The following is an 18,163-nucleotide window of genomic DNA, read 5'->3' on the forward strand; positions in this document are numbered from 1 at the left end:
GGTTGTCTCACATCTTCCTTCACCAGAGTGCTTATGCTTTGTGCCAGATGCTACTTTACATAGGTTTGCAGACGGATGTCACTAACATTCACTCTTTTCGGCACTCTTGGACCTATGGTCTGAAGTACAACAAATAACTGAATGCTGCTTTATATTACATATTCGCAGTCATAGCGTGATGCCCGATGTCACTTTCTAGCTGCCTTTGCAATGCTAGAGGAGCAGACCTGTAAGCTAGTTCACAGGTTAAACACGAAGCAAGGGAGATGAAGGTAATAAAGGTAGGACCCTCGTAAYGAGACCAGAGACCCTCACTGGTGGCCGTGTATGCGCACACCAGGGAAAGTTGCATAATGATAAAGGTGGAGCTTTGCCCKCCCCCTGGTCGCCTCCTGACACGTACGGGCCCTACGTGACAGGACACGCCAGATATAAAACAATTGTGGATCTGAGACGGGGAGAGACTCCAACTGAGACCTACGTTGTCTCTGCGGGGACGCCCGCAAGCTTGGAGCCTGTCGGCCACCTCGACCATAGGAAGAATGACCAGTCTCACTATCTGGCTAGAAAATATTCTCTCTTAAGTAATTGCCCTGTAGCTGCTTCATTTTGCAGGGAGTTGCTAAGTAATCATTATGCTTTAGTGTGTGAGAAATTAAAACGGACAATGAGCCAGGCTATCTGGCCCAGTCTACACAACTGTTATTATAATTTAGATATAGATATATAGGTATATAGGTATATAGATACAGATATAAGATATAGATACAGATATAGATAGACATGCTACACTACAGAATCACGCTGTTATTGATTTTGCTTTTAGGACAAGAGCATGGATGTGAAGACTTTGAGGGGAAATTAATGATTGTGAAATTGGGAATTGATAAATGGCAAAAAGGCKTGGACTTAACATAATGATTTTTGGATTTGTTCAAATAAGGGTTAATGATTCTGATCACTATTGTAACAATGCACATAGCCTTGTCTCTAAGGTGGCCTTGAGGAGAGAAAGAACAAGGAGCMCATTGAAGAAGTGAGMCAAGAAGAGAGGGATGCAAGGGGGGAGCACTCAGAAATGAACTGACCAACCGACAACAAAGCAAGGACGCCTGCTCTCCTCAAACATGTTGTTTTGCAGAAGGCAGAATAAGTGAATAAGTGGGATGAAATCCCATATGTAGATTTGTTGCTTTTTCTGAGAAATGATCATGAAATTAAGAAAGAAATGTAAATAGATGGTATTTGATTTGAAGATGTTAGAAGGAAATGTGATTTTTGGTAACTGATTTGAATGATTGTGGAGGACAAAAAGAAGGTATCTCAGTTTTGTTTGGCTTGCAGTACAGAGAAAAATGTTTGAAAGACTATTTGTAAGTGGATGATGAGGAAGAAGATGTGCAATTGTTGGTCTACTGGGAAAAAAGGGGATTGATGAGACTGGGATCAAATATGGGGGTGCGTAAGTTGATGTTTAAACAATATCAGCAGTTAATATTACATGGAGTAAAGCAYGCAGTGCTTGGACCTGTTGTAAAACTATATCAAGTTGTACAAGTTAAGGCTGAGGATCCCCCTACTTTTTCAAGTAATTTTGTGAGATTGCTGAAAAATGAACAGACTTGGATCTTGAAGACGAAGCTGAACAACAGATTGATGACAACTGGGACCCATTTGCACAGTGCAAATGGGCATCGCTTTGGTTACAAAAGCTGTTGCTAGAAYTGTTTTTCTTGCTTATRGTGTTCATTTGTATTACAGGTTGTATTCCTTGTGTAATTGCATTGCTATGTAGAATGATTGAAACTACCATGCTAGGGGTACCTACCCAGGTTAAAACAGATAATGGGCCAAGCCATTGTTGAGTGTGCCCATGGCACCCTGAAAACTATGCTAAAAACAGAAAGGAGGAGTAGGGACTGCTACCCCTGAGGAATGTCTACAGAAAGCCTTATATGTTTTTAACTTTTTGAATTGTTCTTTAATAGATAATAATCCCCYGATAGTTCGACATTTTAATGCAAATTCTTCACTTGAAGCACAAATTAAAGCTCCGGTGCTCGTATGAGATCCCGAAACATGTAAGATCCTGGGACCATATCCCCTCATCACTTGGGGGAGCGGTTATGCTTGTGTTTCCACAGAAAAAGGCCCTCGATGGATTCCAGCAAAAAGTGTGCGGCCTTTCCGTGAATCATTACCACGATCATCGGACAATGAACTGGACCACKCCCAAGACAGACCTCCTGAGCAGCAAGCTAGTGAATCTTTCTAAGAGAACTGGAGGGTTCTTGTTGTGCAACAGGAAGGGGGAGATGTGGGCCAGGACTYGACCAACCTTGAGAGGGCCTCAAGCATAGTGCCRTTGTTGGAGCAAGATGTGCTGGAACTTGTCAGCCATAAGCCCTGGGAAAGACAAGATAAGCCTGGGTCGTCCTGACTAAAGGCAGTTGTAGAAGGGAGTATTGTTTCAAGGTTGTAGATAAACTTAGTCTGCTTTAAGTCTGCCGATAGGACTTAATTTGTTGCTCATTATTTTTTATAACCTGCTTGTAGCTGCTTTTGCATTTAACCAATCAAGGAGTGCCTGATTTGAAGAAGCACCCAATCTGCGTAAGACACGCTACCTTCTGATTTATATAAAACATGTGTGCAAYAACAATAAAATCGACACTTTGCTTGCATCAAGCTATGTCCCGTCTCTCAATCGCGGCAGATTTCTTCTACTTAGAGTCCATTCTCATACAGTTTAATAGATTATACAGTTTAAATTGCTAAAGGGCCATCCTTTGCTATATAAAATACTGGGTTTGAAAGCAAGATATGTTCTTTTAATGGAAAAAAAGCTTAAAATTAAGTCTTTATTTCTTCTGTGCTACAGATGCAGAAAGAGCATAATTCATAACTGCATCATAAAATTAAGATACAAGTTTTATTTCTGTTATTTGTTTTACTTCATGATCTTTAAAACTGCATTTATGTCTCATGACAACAAATTAAACAGGAGCTTCTTTCAGTAACTTTTTTTTGTGATAAACAAAGATGATTTAATTATTCTGCTTGCAAGTGCTCATTAATGTGGGGTGTACTGTTGCCAGTAGAAGGGAATAGTCAGAGCTCCAGTTATGGGAAACATGATGTTGATTATGATTATGATCAGATGAACACTATGACAATGTCTGATAAAATTGGAAGAAATCAGCTTCTCTTCCAATTTTTTTTTTTTTTGAACTCTCTCTCAGTTCATTCACTACAGAATGTATTTCTGGGGCCAATAGTTATGATCAAAAATTTTATACTGTTATATGTATTACTAGCCCAAAGGTGCTATTACACTTAGACAKTGATTTCCTCCTCTTGTCCCTCTGTTCAAAAATGAAGTTTGCTACCTACACAGAAAACATACAATTCTGTGTGGTGCTTTATAAGGGATGAAAAACGAACTTTGGAAAATCTTATAATGATATCAGCATAGTAGATATAATATCAGAAAAACAATCTTGACATCTTTGTTTCCAGAGACATGTCAGTCCTTAGATGGCTTAGAATCCTTAGACATATACTGAAGCAAAAGGGCAGATGCTCAGCTAGTGTCAATCAAAATAGATTTTTCTCTAAAGAAGCTACACAAATTTCCTAGTTGACATTGCCCATAGAATCCATCAATTAAGTCCCCTGGTGTTATTACCCAGGAACATATTTGTTTTGAATTGATCTACAGTAGATAAGAATAAGAATAATAAAAATTGTAACGTAATAAGAATTAACGTCATGAAAACAGTAAGTGACATGGAAAAAACTACATGTAGGACCACATCAGTAAGACCTCATCAATAACATCATATATAATAAGCAAATTATTTAAATTACAACAGTTTTAGYTTATGGCAGATTTTGTAAGACACACTAGTATGACATTAGCCTTGTTATGCTATCATTACTGAGACCTGAAGAACTTGTTTAAACTGACAAAGCAAAAGCTGAGAGAATATGTGATTACATTCTCTAGAAAAACACAACAGAGAAAAACACAGGTGAAAACAAACAAGCAAACTTAAAGGAGTGTGCTGGGACAATGGCAAATATCAGAAGATTTAGACTGTTTACGTGAGGCATGCAAATGCAAAAAGATGAGTGGAAAATATTTGGAAATTAAAACATTTATCATCAGGAGAAACAAATCTTTGAACTAATATTACATCCTGCTAGAGATGAAGTCTACTTACAGGTCTCTTGCATACTCATAGTAACAAAATACTTTGTATTTATGAATTGTGTATTTCTTTTGCTAGGCTAACTGTCAAACTTATCTAGAAACTTTCCTTCTTTGACTTTAAAGAGGTCAATAGTGTGAAACTGCAATTTACATGTTGAGAGGTCTTCTTCAAACAATATATGACAGAAAACAACTAGCCATAAACACAAGTTAAAAATGGCTATGCTATTCAAAAAAAAAAAAAAAAATCCCAAAAAACACTTAATGATAAAATCATGAAAGCCAAATCAAAGCACAATAAAGCCATTCAAAAAGTGGTATGCAAGTAAAGGGAGAATAATAAAATATTTAGAGGATTTTTTGAATGTTCTTTACTTTGAAATAACCATAAATTGATGCACTRGGGTGAATAATATGTATAGAATAAAACAGCAGCTGACTATCCATGATTCCATGTCTAAGCAATTTATCAGAAAAAATGGTAATCAAAATTTCCATTAAAATTTATGGACAGGAAATAAAATACTTTCAAGTGACTGGAATAAAATCATTCATGATGATAGGAGATTTTTCCTAGTTCACAGAAATTAAGCAGTTCTCAATACAGGCTTGTCTCTGCATAGCTGAACTACCAAATAAATGCATTTGTATATGTATATTTGGATTGAATAATTGGTTACTTTTGACGAAATTTCAAATATTATTTTAATCTAATTTAGTTTTATTTTCTACAACGAGGAGTTTAATCCAATATAATCTACCAGACATATTCTGACCAGATTTCACATACATGCTTAGCACATATATGCCACTCTTAAAAGAAAATTGAGTATAAGCAAATTGCATTTATGGGAGCTGTGGAAGAATTGCTTGAAAAGGGGTAACTTAGAGGAAAACTAGGGCCTAACATAATTCTGTTTGTCCCTGYTATGGGTCGTTCTGTTATGGCATTACAGAAGCTTGCTTGGGGTGGTACACAGTTGTCAATTCCAGGATGCTCTGGTTCACACAGACTCTGCTCTTCCACTTCCCTACGCCACATAATCTGCCCTCCTGGTAGCTGCAAAGAGGAGTAATGGAGGGTGKAGTGGAGTGAAGATACTGTGGCCAATCTCTGTTGTACTCCCTGTGCTGTGCTGCTGATAAGCGGCACAGTCCCAACAGGAGATATATGATAAGATGTTCGGGACTGAGCCAGCGAGGGTGGCAAATCACTCCTTTCAGATGAACTTTGCTTGAACTTTACTCATTATAAGCTCCTTATAATGCCAGCACACAGCTCCTTCCCAAAAGTTACCCTCCTCCGAGGTATGACCACTCCTCACTGAACATGTGCTTCAATTTTTGATTGACTATGCCTTTAAAGGAAAGCAAGAGACTTTTTCATCAATTAATAGCAGTAGTAAGTATGGCTACAGTCACTCGAGCTCTACCTAAATTTAAAAAGAATATAAAAGTTAAACTAAGGACCGGAGTTAAACTAAGGAGAGGAGATTGGAGGAGTAAAGATTTCATTGTAACTTCTGGGATTGGTTGATAGGCTGATCCCCCTCTGCTCCGCTCGGGACAAGAACTGCCTCAGGAGACTCCTTGAGGATGAGAGCCCTCTCCCATCTTCTGGGGTGAGTGATGGTTGCATATTTGTTTATTAGAGGTAGCTAAGAACCACACGCTGTAGTAGAGGATTTCCTGTACAGACATTGTTAGTGTATACCTAAAGAAAAATATGTATTTCAATAGAAGCAATAGGAAAATCAAATATACACAAGTATAAGACCCTCTAGAAGAGGCAGTGTAGCAAGTCTCCTTTGAACCTTGCTAAAAAGAAAGATTGTGGGTTTTTTTGCCTATTTTTGTGTACAAGGTTTCAAAAGAGCAGCAGAAGTGCCTAAATTTTTCAATGTTAAAATTGTTGCATTGATAAGAGATTAAGAAGGATTTTGAACAGAGAGTAGATAGTATTCCAGACTTTCCTTTTTAATATTTCAAAGGGAAGTGTACCAGAAGAAAGATCCATAACTGACGTCAAAAATTCAATATCTTCACTAACTGAAACAGTAAAAAAAAAAAAAAAAAAAAAAAAAAAAAAGCTCCTGGCTACTATTTAGTTTAAAATAAACTTGAATATTTTAAATCAGTTGAAAGCTGAGACTGTCTTTCTTTTTCACTACACTTCCTTCTACTTCCATTTTAACTATCCCTATTACAGCAACTCCTTTGGCACCATTCAAGTTTATGTGTATTTTTTGTGTATGTGTGTGTGGAATATTTCACAAGGCCTTTTTTTCCCCTATGAAATTAAAAATTAATATAGTATGTGAGAGAAGCATTATTTCAGCTTTGTAACAAATTTAACTTGGCATTGATCCTTTAAAAATGCACGTGATTATTTTTAATAGGAGTATCAAACCAAAATCTTGTGAGTTTTTTTTATTTTAACCAAATCAAAATTATACGTCTTTTACTAATTAAATAGGAAAACAAGGTATTTAAAATTACATACTATATTGCAAAACTTTCTGTTTAATTATCCTTTTTAATTGTCAACAAGTGCCAAATGAAAGTGAAAGTGAAAACTTTTCTTTCAAAAGAAAAAAACTTTTCAGATTTGTATTTTTTTTTTTAGTATTTTATTAATTTTTTTTCTTTAAACTTCAGACTTTTATATCCTTTAGCAAAATTACTGGCGAAAGGGTTTTATTATTGGCAAAATGGTTTTATGGACCATTTCTGGCCATCGTGTTTTTTTGTGCTTTTCTTTTTCTTTTTTTTTTTTTTTTTTTCCAGAATTAGAAGCAATTTGTGATAAGATTTTGTCATTCATTTATGCTGTGTAACCTGTAGTGTGGCTACAGATCACCAGAGCCCTCGGGAAATCACTGCACTGTAAAGTTGCTCTCAATAGCAAACAATGTTAACATTTGTCCCAGAACACATCAGGGAGGAATCTCTATCAGACTGTTCTTATTTCTTTGAAAGCCTCACAGAGAAGTTAAAAACTTTTAAACATGTTTGGGAAAAATTGTTGACTGTTCCATAAATTGTTGGGTGCCCTAGTGAGGTAATGGTGTTGCTATTGTCTAGCAATGTCTTCCAAGTGCATAATGTGGCAGAATTTGGTTACAGGCATCGATGGTCCATGCCTCCTTGAAGGTATGCTGTGAATCGTGACAGACAGCATCTCACTTAGCCTGTCACTTCCCTGTATAATGATATTGCCCATATCATTTTACTAGGAGCAGTTTACCACCAAAAAAAAAAAAAAAAAAAAAAAAAAAAAAAAAAAAAAAGAAAAGAAACATGGCTTATGCCCAGAACAGATAAATTGTCTTTATTTACTCTCTAGAATAAATTTGACAATAAGTCTGGCAGAGTAAGCTCTTTTTTTTTTATGGTGATAGCACAAAATGATCCAGTGAACACAAAATTCTGGTCATTATCCATTTAGATTTCAGTATGTAAGCTCTTATATTGTTAATCATTTTTATGTGACTGCTATATGAACGCAGTCATGATAAGTTGAATGACTGAACATAAGGATCAAAACAAAATGATTTCTAGATGGCAACTGTGTAATGACTGCAAATCTTGTATTTTTAGTCTTATAAGACTACAATAACTGAGAAATAGAACAGAACACAAGAAATATATATTGTTTCCTAGGCAGTACATAAAAACAGCTTTCCCAACAAGAAGGAAAAGAAGTGAGAGAAGCTAAGAATTTTTACTTATATAGCTAAATTAATTCTCAGTGAAAATACTGAGAGAAGAAAACTACACCAAAGCATGCAAGAACTACTATGAATGATGAGAAAAATTCCTCTGAAATTTTATTTTTTATTAGAAGAGAATATTCTACCGTTTTCTGAAGAAACTGTAGGTTTCTGAAGAACTGTAGGTTACAGCATCTAGAAATCAAATGCTTCATGCACTAGTGCCATTAAAATCTTTCAGTTATTTGGTTGGAGGATTTTTCTTATATTCTGGAAAAAACAAGTTTTAAATACGGCAGGATCRGGAGGGAATTTTCACTCCATATATGATGAAGGTAATTTGTTTTGTTTTGTTTCTTTGTTTAGTTTAGTTGTCTTATTTTATCCTATTTTTAGAGTATTGAGAATTTCTTAGGTAAAATATCAGAACTTAAATTTCCTTCCAGGTTTGAGAAAAGACTGTCTGCTCCTTGATCCTTATCTCTGCTTGCAGCAAACTTGAAGTTGGTTTCCTATGGTAAATCTTAAGTTTGCTCTCTGGTACTACACAGTTTATAGTAGCTCACAAAGAAGAGCACAGGGGATACTTCAGAGCTTCAGAAGTCAATGCAGAGAACTGGAATATGGATTTCCTTCAGGCTTCTATTCTCCTTTTCTTAATATAGAGCCAATGAAGTATTCCAGCAATATAGACTCTTACTGCAGGAAAGGTAACTGGGGTTGTTAAGGTTGATGTAAGGCTGCTCAGACACCTTGCCTAACTGAAATGTTTTGGTCTCACTCATGTTAAAGAAAATGAAACTATTTTGAGGAGTAGGTGCTTGTTAAAATTATCAAAAAAAAAGCTTTTAAAGTATTTATATAAACAATTCATATAAAAGAAACAAAAGACAAAACATTATTTAATGTTTATTTAATGTTTATTTAATGTTTTGTAACAATGTAATATAGTGTAATAAGCTCCTGCAATCAGAGTTTAGGCCTGAGCATCAGAGAAAGAACTACTCTTTTTTATATACTTATGAGTTATTATTTTTAATTTCTCTTTAATTCCTCTTTGACTAACAAATTTTTAACATTAACATTTAAGACTTAAACACACAAAGTTTAGTTGTAATAGGTTAGGATCAAGATAAAAGTGAAAAACATATTTAGAGTTAATATCATTTAAGGAAACTGGTAGCAATCTTTGCAGAATAGTTTAATCACTTTATGAACTCACTTCATAGGGAGAAAACTTCACATTTGATCCAGTTTTTCCTGTGTCATAGCCTCTTCCTTCACTCACACTTTAGGTTGCATTTTTCACATAATTATAAGAAAACAATTTCATGTCCAGTTCTATGTCATATTTCCCTGAACTGTACACACTGCACACTCTGTAGAATCACAAAATCACAGAATGTTCAAGGTTGTAAGGGACCTCTCGAGATCATCTAGTCCAATCCCCCTGCTCAAGCAGGGACACCCAGAGCACAGGGCACAGGGTTTGGATGGGTTTGAAGCCCTCCAGAGAAGTAGACTCCACAACTTCCCTGGGCAGCCTGTGCCAGGCTCTGTCACCCTCACAGTGAAGAAGTTCCTCCTCATATGGAGATGGAACTGCCTGTGTTTCAACTTATACCCATTTCCCCTTGTCCTATCACTGGTCACCAATGAGAAGAGCTTGGCCCCCTCCTCCCTACATTCTCCCTCCATGAACTTATACATGTTAATCAGATCCCTTCTCAGCCTTCTCTTCTCCCAGAAATAGCAGCTTAGTGTAGAACAAAAATGAAAATAACAGAAGCCACATAAAAAAGGTTTTTGCTTGTATATTGAAATAAAGTTAATTTGTGTAATAATTCTGGAGTAATGCCATTAGTTTATTTGGCTGCAGATCTCCTTTGTGTATTGCTATTTTCCATGTAGAACATTTTGGCTAAATATAGAATTTTATRGAAAACAAAACAAGTTCTTTGTATTTGTTAATTCTTATGAACACACATTTTCTCTTCCTCCTCATATCTGTCGTGGAAAAAGAAAAAAAAAAAACCAAGAAAAAACTCTGATATTTAACTAAAAAACTTAAATATTTATCACAGTTGTGATGTATCACTTAGACCTGTGATTCAGTGTCATATTGCCACTTTTCTTCTAGCAAGTGTGATAAATCCTTACTTCAGTCTAAAGAGAAAAACTTAACAAAATGTCTGTCATTTGGCAAATTGTTATGTTCAAAAAAAATCAGGTCATGCTTTTAATCCATCCATATATCATATATATCATATATCACACATAYAAGCCAACATATTATCTCTTCTACTTCTTTCTTCATATTTTTTTCAGTAAAAAACTCTTAGCTGATTTGTGTGTGTAGATGCATGTGTGCATATTGTACCTATATCCATATATCACTCAGTAGTTAATGGCTCTCTTTTTTTTAAACTTTTTTTTTGTAAATTGCTTGATACCTTTCTCCTTCATGACTCTGGGTATTTCAACCATATCCTCATTCCTCAATGATCCTCTCAATTCTGATTTCTATCACATTTCTTAGAGTCTTCTCTTTAATTCCCATTTTCTTTCCCATTTTCCACTCTGCTTACATCCTCAGTTCAGTGGAGAATTTTTGCAATCTCTCTGAATCATAACTGTCAAGAGCAGATGAATAGGGATAAACCATTGAATAATGAAACTAGACTTGTTCAGACTGATTGCTTTGTACTCCCTATGACCTTAGTTCTTAAATTGGAGAATTCCCTTAATGTCCTGAAAAACAGCCTCAGTATTCAAGGTCATCCTGAGCTGTTTATAACATCAAGAATCCTGAAATATGAGGGCTGAGCAAATATCTAGCTGATTTACATCTCCAGTGACTTGAATATGAAAACATAGGTTGTTATATTCTGTAAAAGTTTCAAAGCTACTCTCTTTCAGTCACCCAAGTTTGCATACCAACATAAAAATATGAGAGATAAGAATASTAAGTATAGGATGGCCACTAAATGCTGCTAAAACAAGTGCTTTTTTTGCAGAACCAATAAAAGAACATAAGAAAGTATGCTTAAGAAGAGAAGTCACAGTTTTTATCTAGCCACTCTATTGTATAGCTCTGGATTTGCTATTCTTGCAAATCTTAGGATGTAATAAATCATGGCATCTCCAAATGACTGTTGCAAATGAACATGTTTATTGGGACAGACAAGTAAATCACTAAGAGAGTTATTTACTTCAGCAGCTGACATACAAATCAGGAGCGGACATTTAAAACCAGCTGTTGGATTTAAATACTGACTCAATGATTACACCTGTAAATTATGAGTATTTTTCAAAGGAGACACCAGTATTAGCACAAACTTGAGGACCTCATCACAACACAGACAATACAGATTTTTTTCAACTACATAGAAAACTTGAAGTTTGAAAAAAAAAAAAAAACTCCACAAACTATCTTGCATCAGCCTCTAATATCCAAAATATTCCACTTAGATTAAGTGCTATTATTATGAAAATAGTACAATTAAATGTTTGAAGAAAAAAGTCCTTTGAAATCAATGGCTGAGCTTCAGATGCTTTCTAAGCTTGAAGCAGCTTTGTTTAAGCAGGTATCTGAACCACCTCTAATCACCATTTTTCACTAGTAGGTAACTCTGCCAGCACAAGAGAGATTTTCTTGCTTGTAAATAAGTACTTCAGAAGAACACCCAACACCACTTAAAAGATTGTGCTATGCTACAAGATGCAGAGACCTGTCTCAGACTGAGATCTTGTATAAGCATTCTGAAAAGAAAGGAGTCTGTGTTCTCAGGGGAAAAATAAAAAACCCAAAAGAAAAAAAAATCAGACACATGATATCAAAAGCAGTGGAATACCGCAGGACATTGGTCTATGTAGAAGACAGGTAAAAAAAGAAAGAGTAAGAATGTGAAAATTGGTACTTTTAAATATATCAATTAGCTTGGTATCTTTAAAAAGAGGAATAGTGGAAAGATTTTCAGGGAATATGCAAGAGTTTTCAATCAATTCATACTGAAAGAAGAAAAATTGATAAAGACAGCCCTTATAGTTTTTTCAAAGATCTGATAGTGCTAAAACAATCTTATTTTCTCCAAGATACATTAACTGACATATAGAAAGTTAGACAGCACATGCTATTGACTTCAGTAAGCCTTCCTGTTTCCTAATGTGACAGTCCCACAAGCAAATTAAAGAAGCAGAATCTTGATAAAAAATAGCTTAAGTGAATAATCACTGCTTTATAAACCACATTCTGAACAGCTTTCTGTGTTTCCTGTTATAATGAGAGAGMAGTAGCAGCTAGAATAAAAGCAGAATGTGATATTAGGTAGCAATAGAGTAAAATGTAATGAAGCCTTTGGTAAAGAGCTCAGGAAGGAGGGCAGAAGAACAGCAAAAAGACTCCATGGAAAAGAGCGAGTCTGAATGGCTACTGTATGGCACAGAAAGATGAAGAATAGAAAAGAGGAAGTGGAGAATGATTCTAGATTATGCACAGCTCATACTCCTCACAGGTAGTTGAAGAGGTCATTCATAAGAGCTCTGTTTTTTCAGCTTCAGTAAACATAATAGCCACTYGTGAGGTCCATGTGGATATTTACTCTCCCTATACCCAATTGTTTGATTTTGGCGAGAGAATGATATAGCAAAAGCTTCATTGTAACATCATAGCAGTGATCCTGCTAATTTCAGATCTCATGTTTTTCACCTCTGAGATCAATTTCTTACATATCTTTCAATTTCTTCTGGAGGCAGACAGTTTAAGAGTAAAGTGATATTAGCTGTTCCCCAGCAACTACTGTATCACTTCCAGTGACCTTCAAATTAAATTTAACATTTGTCTTGGATAAAACTATAAAGCTGTTCAGTGTTGTGGACAGGAAGATTCATCTGGTACTGTTAACCTGATCAGCAGTGATATATAAGGTTTTATAACTAGCAGTACATTTCTCAGAAAGTGTTTCATATGAGTACTGTCTAAAAATAATGAATTGAAAAAATTATATAAAGCATATATGCACATATTTTAAGCACTACCAAGTCAACTTATTGTTAACTGCTACTAACTATTCTTTAAATGTGATACATAAGCACCTTTTATTGATAAATATGAAAACAGCACGACCGCTTTCAACTTTGCTACTAGAAAGAATACCAGGGCATRAGCTCCCTCCTTTGACTGTGCAACAAGATACTGTAATGTTTTACTGTAAGCTATTTCCTCACAAAACAGTCCTTTAAGAAACTCTGCAAATGTATTCCAGTAGTAGGCCAGTGATTTTTATGCATTATGCACTCAATGAATGATTCTCTGAAAGAATTCGTTAATCAATTCCATTGATAGCAATTCCACCTAATWAAAAATCAATGAGCTTTAGTAAGTGGAGCCACCACTTTATGACAGCCTGGCTATACAGAAGTTGAAATATGAGAAGATGAAATATGACCTAATCAAATCCCTGAACATTTCTCCTTACAAACTTGCCTCTATATGGACTCCATTCTGTGAGGCAAGAACATATGGCATATGACGTATGAATATCTAAAAAAAAAAAATAAAATAAAAAAAGAGGCCATAAGCTAGGATGCCAGTACCTATAACTTAAACTATTTACATTGGTTCCTAAATATGCTCTGATTACAGGGTTGCTTTATTTGATACCATATGTACAGATTTATATCACAGAATCACAGAATGATTAAGGTTGGAAGGGAGTTCTAGAGATCATCTAGTCCAAACCCCCTGCTCCATCAAGGACACCTACAACATATGGTACATGGTGGCATCCAGGCAGATTTGAAGACCTCCAGAGAGGAGACTCTACAACCTCCCTGGGCAGCCTCTTCTAGGGCTCTGTCACTCTCACAGTGGAGTTCCTCCTTGTATGAAGATGGAACTGTGTTTCAACTTATACACATTTCCTCTTGTCCTATCTCTGGCCACCACTAAGAACTGGCCCCCAACCTCCCTATATTCCCCCTCCATATTATAATAATAATATTATTATTTTATTATTATATATATATATATWAATCAGATAAACAGCCTTCTCTTCTCCAGAGAAAACAGGCCCAACTCACTCAGTCTCTCCTCATACAAGAGATGTTCCAGTCCCTTAATCATTTTAGTTGCCCTCCACCAGACCCTCTCTAAAAAGCTCAACATCTCTCTTGTACTGGGGAGCCCAGAACTGMACMCAGTACTCCAGGTGCGGCCTCACCAGAGCTGAGTAAAGAGGCAGGATACCCTCCCTTGACCTGCTGGCAACACTCCTTCTGATGCAGGTGAGGATCCTATTGGCCTTCTTGGCCACGAAGGCACACTGCTAACTCATGGTTAACTTGGTGTCAACTACGACTCTCTGGGCCCTCTCTGTGGAGCTGCTCTCCATCAGGTTAACCCCTAATCTGTATTGATGCCTGGGGTTATTGGTCCCTAGATGCGGGACCCTACACTCGTCCTTGTTGAATTTCATGAGGTTCCTCTCTGCCCAACTCTCCAGCCTATTCAGAACATCTATATGAGGATACTATGGGAGACGGTGTCGAAAGCCTTACTTAAGTCAAGGTAGACAACATCCGCGGCTCTCCCTTTGTCCATCCAGCCCATCATCCCATCGTAGAAGGCTATCAGGTTCATCAAACATGACTTCCCCTTGGTGAACACATGCTGACTACTCCTCATCATCTCCTTCTGCTTCACATGCCTAGAGATGCTCTTTAGGATGAACTGCTCCATCACCTTACCAGGGATGGAGGTGAGGCTGACTGGTAGGTAGTTTACCAACTCATCCCTCTTGTTAGGTTTGAAGATTTCAGTGATGTTGGTTTCCTCCAGTCCTTCAGCATTTCCCATTTGCTCCATGACCTCTCRAAGATGATGAAGCGCGGCTGARCAATAACCCCCACCAGTTCCTTCAGCACTCTTCAGTGCATCCCATCCAGGCCCATAGACTCAGGGGTGGCCAATCTGCCCAAGTGGTCCCTAACCCAATCCTCCTCAACAAGTGGAAGGTCTTCCTCTCTGCCAATTATCTCTCTTTTACCTGGACTCTTGGTGAGTGGCCTTAGCAGTAAAGAAAGAGGCAAAGAAGGTRTTTAGTAACTCTGCCTTCTCAGCATCCTCTGTCACCAAGGTCCCCTCCCCGTTCAGCAGCACACTAACATTTTCCCTAGTCTTCCCCTTGCTGCTGACATATTTATAGAAACCCTTCCCGTTGTCCCTGACCTCACTCGCTAGCTCTAATTCCAGATGGGTCTTGGACTTCCTCGTTGCATATCTGCATTCTCTAACAATACACTTATATTCTTCCCATGTGGCCTAGTCCTTCTTCCACATGAGGGTTGCTCTTTTTTTTTTCATTAACTTTGCCTATCAGCTCCTTGCCCATTCATACAGGTCTCCTTCCCCCCTTACTTGACTTATATGTAGTTTTACTGCTGGATACTGTACCTTGATCCCMCATTTTGAATTTTGTTCAATTTAAATATTTAATTTTGCATTGCTTACAATTTAATGTAAAAGCCGTGTTAGTCACTTTWGCTTTGTTTGCCACGCTCTTCATGTGTTCCCCACCCTCATAATTAGAGAAATAGCTATATTTTTTCATTGATGATAAGACTGAGATTTGTTTACATGACTATATCATGTCTGTTTTCTTTTTTTCCTTGTACTAATACACTTCACAATTCTCAAGGGATTTATAGTAAAAAGAAGTATTTCTATGCTACATGGATGGTCATGAAATATTTATTCCCCTTCCYTCCACCTCCCTGCAAGGGTATTCCCTTTGTGCTCTACAGTTGCAGAGAAACTATAAGAAACTGCTCATTATGAGGCATAGTCTCTCACCTCTATTATTATTTGAGAATCATTTACATAGCAGAAGTAAAGCATCAAAGGAAATCTACTCTCCAGACAATATGTAACTGAAACTGTAGTTTTACTGCATTTTAGATTATATACAGTGTTTCATCATTCACAGTGCTATTATATCCYTCCCTATAGTACTGAAATAAATAGAAGCTTAAAACAAATATCTTTTTCTTTTGCATGCTCTAGGAGATGGAAACTGATTTCAGTTTGCCTTGAAGGTGGAGAAAAATGCCCACCATCTGTATCTATTCATAAATAATATAAAAATAATATAACTAATTCATCCAGAATTTAATGCAATTTCCTTTCAGGTAGGCACATCCATAGATTATTGCCATTATGATATTTCTTTTCACAGATGAATCCAGTTTTTAAAAGCTGAACAGAAGTTATCATCCATCTGCTGAGCTGCTATGAATGGCAACACTAGCTTTTAGACCTGTTCTGCTCTTAGGTAGAATAAATTAAAATTCTTTTATGGCTATTTAAACTGAAATGTTTTGCTTCAGCTTTGAGCTAACAGCACACATAGTTATGGTAGATCAGCCACCAGGAAATAACTTAGGGCTGCTGTAACTTGATTGTTCTACATTATTTTCCCATATGCTTACATTACAACCACTACAAGAAATTTTTGCCTTTTTCCTCATATATAATGAAACTATTGCTTATACTTATTTCTACAATGAACACATGGTACTCCACCAAAAATATTCAGCGTGCATCTTGATGTTTGTTGTCTCTCCCTTGAAAAAAATCATTTTAATTTTACATTTTAGATGGATTAGGAAACTCATACAAATGAAAATAACCTAATATCTCATTTGTCTTCACAAATACTTATTCTAGCACAGAGGAAAGAAAAAAAAGAAAAAAAAAAACAAAACAAGGAAAGCTACAGCTTTCCAGCAATATATATGTATTCCTGCTACAGCTTACAGCAATATATAGCAAATGTGAAAATGTAGAGAAAAATAAGTAGAAATTCCTCTTGGTGACCTGATGCTTTTAGGCTCTCTTAAATATGGTTGTGAAATGACAGCCTTTGAAAAATACTAAAAATTTCTGCAGCTACAACCATTTAAAACATTTAAATTCTAAGTACATTTCTCTATAATAGGAATACTGTAATTTATCCATTTTTTTCTAATTATCCTATTTTCTATCAAAAACTTTGGGATAAGCCATAAGCCATATTATTCTGTTACTCTTCCTCTACTATTCTGAAACAGCAGATAATTAGCAAAAGCAGTTTTCAGAGCTGATTGTTCCTGCTGCTATGAAACCCAAGTCCATAACCGGATGGGGCAGTCCAACATTAGAGTCAGTTAAGATACTCTTTGGTAAAAGGATCTAAGAGAGGAATGGAAATATATTTTGTCTTGTAAATATTTGCATGAAATTGAACATAGTTTTAACAGATTTAAAATATTTCACCTTCTTCTTTGTAGTGAAAAAATAAAATTCAAATGAACAAATTCTCACTGTGTTATTATTAGTGACATCATTGTGTTTTTCAGCAGGTAAAGCACTGGGAGCTGACAACACAAGTAAAGGAGCCAGTGTTTCCTGGGACTTGCCTACCTAGCCTTCCTGTCATGTGAAACTCACWGCCATTTGCAAAAGGAAAAAGAGCATAGGTATAAAAAGATTCAGCGACAGAGGACCTTGCAAGGACAAGAGTATTTATTTGTTTATTTATTTGTTAATAAAAATAAATAAATAAATTGATTTATTTGTTATTTGTACTTTTGCAAAGACCTACATACACAAAATTAAATCAGTTCACTTAGAGCAAATATGTTGAAGGGAATGAACTTAAAGCAGAGTATTTTTAATGACATATATATTTTTTAAATATATGACTATAGAGTGTATAAATTTAATAAAATAAAAAATAAGGCCTCACGTGACAATATTTAAAATATCTCATGACRCAGTACATAATTTTGAAAGGAAAATGTACCAGATAGCTCCAAAAACATATAATTTAAAGTTAACTATTTAATACATTTTCTTAATCTTTTCTTTATTTCATTTTTTTTCTTCTTTTTGCTCAATGACAAGACCTGTACATCCCAGAGTTGTACTGGATTTTTTAAGCTATACTACACTGCGAGGAGGTTCAGTTTATTCCCTACTATCTTCTTGCAAAACAGTTTAATAATATTGATTTTTTTAGCTTGCATCTTCCTTCATTAAATCTCCATTGGATATTTTTCATCTCTTACCGTACTGGCTTTCTCTATTTTTTCCCCAGTGTCTACAGCTTATTGAGCATATAGTTCTGCAAATTTAGGATTGTTTGGAAATGTTGGTAACATTACCTTACCGTCTCTGGCAGATTAGCAAAAAAAA

The 18,163-nt window shown here is 36.0% G+C and overlaps 1 long non-coding RNA gene across 1 annotated transcript; it reads left to right on the plus strand.

Annotated features, from left to right (window-relative positions):
- Positions 1-7: 7 nt before the first annotated feature.
- LOC112942853 lies at positions 8-2,521 on the plus strand. Its single transcript, XR_003248467.1, has 2 exons — positions 8-2,081; positions 2,145-2,521. It is a non-coding gene; the product is annotated as an uncharacterized LOC112942853 (long non-coding RNA).
- Positions 2,522-18,163: the final 15,642 nt, after the last annotated feature.

The sequence above is a fragment of the Nothoprocta perdicaria genome, unplaced genomic scaffold, assembly GCF_003342845.1.
Source record: "Nothoprocta perdicaria isolate Ctin4 unplaced genomic scaffold, notPer1 scaffold_135, whole genome shotgun sequence".
NCBI lineage: Eukaryota > Metazoa > Chordata > Aves > Tinamiformes > Tinamidae > Nothoprocta > Nothoprocta perdicaria.